This window comes from Harmonia axyridis, chromosome 1 (genome assembly GCF_914767665.1).
Source record: "Harmonia axyridis chromosome 1, icHarAxyr1.1, whole genome shotgun sequence".
NCBI lineage: Eukaryota > Metazoa > Arthropoda > Insecta > Coleoptera > Coccinellidae > Harmonia > Harmonia axyridis.
In genome coordinates this window covers 61,919,397-61,925,396 of record NC_059501.1, presented here as the reverse complement: position 1 = coordinate 61,925,396, position 6,000 = coordinate 61,919,397, and positions in this window count along the sequence as shown.

Sequence of the window (6,000 nt, the reverse complement as noted above, 5' to 3'; positions counted from 1 at the left end):
CAAGCTCAGCCAAGATCATCTTGAGAGGTTTGTTCAGTTATGATATCAAGAGGAGCCTTCAAAAGTGTGCTTAAAGATGATGAGTTGGAGTCATCTGAAGCTGCAAATTGTTTAGATCAAGATGAAACTAGTATTCTGATACAAATGCGTCAAACGTCATGAATAAAAGTTCATTAAATTCCTTGAATGTGAAGGCCATAGCAGTTGATGATTCTGACACCATAGTGCCATATGCAGAGATAACTTCTTCTATGTATATTACTCTGATATCAATCAATAGAGAATCCGTATTTTCCTTGAGAACAATGGAACATCTGCATGGTAGTATTAGAACAAGTTGTATAGGAAATTTAGGAGCTGAGATTGTGATGGTATCCCCAAAAATTCCTTAGTATTAATACTAGTGGCTTTGAATGCTAATTGGAAAATTCCTTCAGTTTATTTCCTAATAAAATACACTGTAGAAGAAGACCCCAATTTTGTAAGAGATTGCTTGATTGAAATGGATACCACTAGAGTATTGATGAAGGCTTCCACTTCTGTTGGAGCAACTTCAAATATTTTCATGTACTCCATCTTGGGAGTGAAGTTGAACTGGCCAGACATTAAACCATATTTGCTTCCCCCAAAAACAAATGGGAAGATTCATATAATTTTTGATGCTTGCCACAAGGTCAAATTGTGTCCGAATACTCTAGGTGATTGGGGATATTTTTATGACGAGGACAACAAAGAAATAAATTGGAAATTTTACACTGAATTGGTGAAGATACAGAATGAGTTTGCATATGCCAACTAAAATTCGGAATAGACACCTGAATTATGACAAGGAAAAGATGTGAGTGGAACTAGCTCTGGGATCATTTAGTGCTAGTGTAGCTGATGCAATAGAATATTGCAACAAAGATAATATTCCACAATTCTACGGCAGTGAAGCCCTTGTCAGTCATTGCAGACAAATGAATGATATGTTTGATCTATTGAACAGTAGAATTTTTTTGAAGGAAGTTGTGACAGAGACACGTTTCAACCATAACCCCAATATTAATCAAAAATATATACTTAAATTGAGTAATTGAATTATCTAAAGTATAAAAATAGAATTAGATTTTAAATTTTTAACGGAAAACAATATTCATTGGACTAATAGTTTGCTTGATTAGTATAAAGAACTCATTTGATGATTTGATTAAAACAGGAATTCCCCAATTCTCATCTACATACAAGCTCAGCCAAGATCATCTTGAGAGGTTTGTTCAGTTATGATATCAAGAGGAGCCTTCAAAAGTGTGCTTAAAGATGATGAGTTGGAGTCATCTGAAGCTGCAAATTGTTTAGATCAAGATGAAACTAGTATTCTGATACAAATGCGTCAAACGTCATGAATAAAAGTTCATTAAATTCCTTGAATGTGAAGGCCATAGCAGTTGATGATTCTGACACCATAGTGCCATATGCAGAGATAACTTCTTCTATGTATATTACTCTGATATCAATCAATAGAGAATCCGTATTTTCCTTGAGAACAATGGAACATCTGCATGGTAGTATTAGAACAAGTTGTATAGGAAATTTAGGAGCTGAGATTGTGATGGTATCCCCAAAAATTCCTTAGTATTCATACTAGTGGCTTTGAATGCTAAATGGAAAATTCCTTCAGTTTATTTCCTAATAAAATACACTGTAGAAGAAGACCCCAATTTTGTAAGAGATTGCTTGATTCAAATGGATACCACTAGAGTATTGATGAAGGCTTCCAGTTCTGTTGGAGCAACTTCAAATATTTTCATGTACTCCATCTTGGGAGTGAAGTTGAACTGACCAGACATTAAACCATATTTGCTTCCCCCAAAAACAAATGGGAAGATTCATATAATTTTTGATGCTTGCCACAAGGTCAAATTGTGTCCGAATACTCTAGGTGATTGGGGATATTTTTATGACGAGGACAACAAAGAAATAAATTGGAAATTTTCCACTGAATTGGTGAAGATACAGAATGAGTTTGCATATGCCAACTAAAATTCGGAATAGACACCTGAATTATGACAAGGAAAAGATGTGAGTGGAACTAGCTCTGGGATCATTTAGTGCTAGTGTAGCTGATGCAATAGAATATTGCAACAAAGATAATATTCCACAATTCTACGGCAGTGAAGCCCTTGTCAGTCATTGCAGACAAATGAATGATATGTTTGATCTATTGAACAGTAGAATTTTTTTGAAGGAAGTTGTGACAGAGACACGTTTCAACCATAACCCCAATATTAATCAAAAATATATACTTAAATTGAGTAATTGAATTATCTAAAGTATAAAAATAGAATTAGATTTTAAATTCTTAACGGAAAACAATATTCATTGGACTAATAGTTTGCTTGATTAGTATAAACAACTCATTTGATGATTTGATTAAAACAGGAATTCTCCAATTCTCATCTACATACAAGCTCAGCCAAGATCATCTTGAGAGGTTTGTTCAGTTATGATATCAAGAGGAGCCTTCAATAGTGTGCTTAAAGATGATGAGTTGGAGTCATCTGAAGCTGCTAATTGTTTAGATCAAGATGAAACTAGTATTCTGATACAAATGCGTCAAACGTCATGAATAAAAGTTCATTAAATTCCTTGAATGTGAAGGCCATAGCAGTTGATGATTCTGACACCATAGTGCCATATGCAGAGATAACTTCTTCTATGTATATTACTCTGATATCAATCAATAGAGAATCCGTATTTTCCTTGAGAACAATGGAACATCTGCATGGTAGTATTAGAACAAGTTGTATAGGAAATTTAGGAGCTGAGATTGTGATGGTATCCCCAAAAATTCCTTAGTATTAATACTAGTGGCTTTGAATGCTAATTGGAAAATTCCTTCAGTTTATTTCCTAATAAAATACACTGTAGAAGAAGACCCCAATTTTGTAAGAGATTGCTTGATTGAAATGGATACCACTAGAGTATTGATGAAGGCTTCCACTTCTGTTGGAGCAACTTCAAATATTTTCATGTACTCCATCTTGGGAGTGAAGTTGAACTGGCCAGACATTAAACCATATTTGCTTCCCCCAAAAACAAATGGGAAGATTCATATAATTTTTGATGCTTGCCACAAGGTCAAATTGTGTCCGAATACTCTAGGTGATTGGGGATATTTTTATGACGAGGACAACAAAGAAATAAATTGGAAATTTTACACTGAATTGGTGAAGATACAGAATGAGTTTGCATATGCCAACTAAAATTCGGAATAGACACCTGAATTATGACAAGGAAAAGATGTGAGTGGAACTAGCTCTGGGATCATTTAGTGCTAGTGTAGCTGATGCAATAGAATATTGCAACAAAGATAATATTCCACAATTCTACGGCAGTGAAGCCCTTGTCAGTCATTGCAGACAAATGAATGATATGTTTGATCTATTGAACAGTAGAATTTTTTTGAAGGAAGTTGTGACAGAGACACGTTTCAACCATAACCCCAATATTAATCAAAAATATATACTTAAATTGAGTAATTGAATTATCTAAAGTATAAAAATAGAATTAGATTTTAAATTTTTAACGGAAAACAATATTCATTGGACTAATAGTTTGCTTGATTAGTATAAAGAACTCATTTGATGATTTGATTAAAACAGGAATTCCCCAATTCTCATCTACATACAAGCTCAGCCAAGATCATCTTGAGAGGTTTGTTCAGTTATGATATCAAGAGGAGCCTTCAAAAGTGTGCTTAAAGATGATGAGTTGGAGTCATCTGAAGCTGCAAATTGTTTAGATCAAGATGAAACTAGTATTCTGATACAAATGCGTCAAACGTCATGAATAAAAGTTCATTAAATTCCTTGAATGTGAAGGCCATAGCAGTTGATGATTCTGACACCATAGTGCCATATGCAGAGATAACTTCTTCTATGTATATTACTCTGATATCAATCAATAGAGAATCCGTATTTTCCTTGAGAACAATGGAACATCTGCATGGTAGTATTAGAACAAGTTGTATAGGAAATTTAGGAGCTGAGATTGTGATGGTATCCCCAAAAATTCCTTAGTATTCATACTAGTGGCTTTGAATGCTAAATGGAAAATTCCTTCAGTTTATTTCCTAATAAAATACACTGTAGAAGAAGACCCCAATTTTGTAAGAGATTGCTTGATTCAAATGGATACCACTAGAGTATTGATGAAGGCTTCCAGTTCTGTTGGAGCAACTTCAAATATTTTCATGTACTCCATCTTGGGAGTGAAGTTGAACTGGCCAGACATTAAACCATATTTGCTTCCCCCAAAAACAAATGGGAAGATTCATATAATTTTTGATGCTTGCCACAAGGTCAAATTGTGTCCGAATACTCTAGGTGATTGGGGATATTTTTATGACGAGGACAACAAAGAAATAAATTGAAAATTTTCCACTGAATTGGTGAAGATACAGAATGAGTTTGCATATGCCAACTAAAATTCGGAATAGACACCTGAATTATGACAAGGAAAAGATGTGAGTGGAACTAGCTCTGGGATCATTTAGTGCTAGTGTAGCTGATGCAATAGAATATTGCAACAAAGATAATATTCCACAATTCTACGGCAGTGAAGCCCTTGTCAGTCATTGCAGACAAATGAATGATATTTTTGATCTATTGAACAGTAGAATTTTTTTGAAGGAAGTTGTGACAGAGACACGTTTCAACCATAACCCCAATATTAATCAAAAATATATACTTAAATTGAGTAATTGAATTATCTAAAGTATAAAAATAGAATTAGATTTTAAATTCTTAACGGAAAACAATATTCATTGGACTTATAGTTTGCTTGATTAGTATAAAAAACTCATTTGATGATTTGATTAAAACAGGAATTCTCCAATTCTCATCTACATACAAGCTCAGCCAAGATCATCTTGAGAGGTTTGTTCAGTTATGATATCAAGAGGAGCCTTCAAAAGTGTGCTTAAAGATGATGAGTTGGAGTCATCTGAAGCTGCAAATTGTTTAGATCAAGATGAAACTAGTAATCTGATACAAATGCGTCAAACGTCATGAATAAAAGTTCATTAAATTCCTTGAATGTGAAGGCCATAGCAGTTGATGATTCTGACACCATAGTGCCATATGCAGAGATAACTTCTTCTATGTATATTACTCTGATATCAATCAATAGAGAATCCGTATTTTCCTTGAGAACAATGGAACATCTGCATGGTAGTATTAGAACAAGTTGTATAGGAAATTCAGGAGCTGAGATTGTGATGGTATCCCCAAAAATTCCTTAGTATTCATACTAGTGGCTTTGAATGCTAATTGGAAAATTCCTTCAGTTTATTTCCTAATAAAATACACTGTAGAAGAAGACCCCAATTTTGTAAGAGATTGCTTGATTCAAATGGATACCACTAGAGTATTCATGAAGGCTTCCACTTCTGTTGGAGCAACTTCAAATATTTTCATGTACTCCATCTTGGGAGTGAAGTTGAACTGGCCAGACATTAAACCATATTTGCTTCCCCCAAAAACAAATGGGAAGATTCATATAATTTTTGATGCTTGCCACAAGGTCAAATTGTGTCCGAATACTCTAGGTGATTGGGGATATTTTTATGACGAGGACAACAAAGAAATAAATTGGAAATTTTCCACTGAATTGGTGAAGATACAGAATGAGTTTGCATATGCCAACTAAAATTCGGAATAGACACCTGAATTATGACAAGGAAAAGATGTGAGTGGAACTAGCTCTGGGATCATTTAGTGCTAGTGTAGCTGATGCAATAGAATATTGCAACAAAGATAATATTCCACAATTCTACGGCAGTGAAGCCCTTGTCAGTCATTGCAGACAAATGAATGATATGTTTGATCTATTGAACAGTAGAATTTTTTTGAAGGAAGTTGTGACAGAGACACGTTTCAACCATAACCCCAATATTAATCAAAAATATATACTTAAATTGAGTAATTGAATTATCTAAAGTATAAAAATAGAATTAGA